This window comes from Melampsora larici-populina (assembly GCF_000204055.1).
Source record: "Melampsora larici-populina 98AG31 unplaced genomic scaffold MELLAscaffold_427, whole genome shotgun sequence".
Lineage (NCBI taxonomy): Eukaryota > Fungi > Basidiomycota > Pucciniomycetes > Pucciniales > Melampsoraceae > Melampsora > Melampsora laricis-populina.
This window is the reverse complement of record NW_006769143.1, coordinates 7469-8401: the sequence shown is the minus strand read 5'-3', so window position 1 is coordinate 8401 and position 933 is coordinate 7469.

Sequence of the window (933 nt, the reverse complement as noted above, 5' to 3'; positions counted from 1 at the left end):
CAAAGGGACGACGGTACCCGTAAAGTCCATCAGAAGAATGAGGGTACGGCCCGCAACACCCAAATCGCACCGCAACATATTTCAGTTTCGGTGCGATTTCGGTGCGATATAGATTTGTAAACGAAACGAAATATGATTTCGGTGCCACCGCACCGAAATAGGATGAGAAAATGAGTGGTTTTGGTTCAATCGAAACGAACCCAGGTTTGATGAACCGAAACTCGCAACGAACCGAAATATGTTGCGGTCAGTTGCGAGTTTGTGAGAGGTGAAGGCGAGCAGGCCTTTCCTGCCTGTATATGTACTACATGTGAAAAGAGAAGTGGCGATCCTTTCGCTGATGAGGTGTTTAAATAACCGTTTTGGATGATGGTATCATTTTGATAGTCTCATCATGACCTGTAAAAGGAATAACGAGCAAAAAAGCTATTGTTCGGAATTGTACAACAATAGCCATTGTCCCATCTCTTCAAGTCCCCTTAAGGTCTCCATCATTATAACTGTCTCATAATGGCGATTTCACCTTCACTTGATACCTATGCTTCTGGTGCTGAAGAACCTACTTCGACCTCTTCATCACTACAGGTTCCAGGCTCTGGACGGACCCTCCGGCCTCGTAGTCCTGCTAAGAAGGGTTCAAACCTTGTTATTGGCTCAACTGATCGCCGCAAGTCTTGGAAACAGCCCGATCCTACATCCCCTGGCTCGACAGTAGGTAAGGATGGTGATGGTGATGGGAAAGGTGAAGTTGATGGTGATGGCAAAGGTGATGAGGATGGCAAAGGTGATGAGGATGGTGATTTTGAAGGTGAAGGCAAAGGTGGTGGTGATAGCGAGGCATCCGATTCCGATTCCGATGAAGTTGAGATCATCGAACACCGTACTGCTCCTACTTCGACACAAGCTCAACCTCGTAAGCGTCGCCAAAGACCC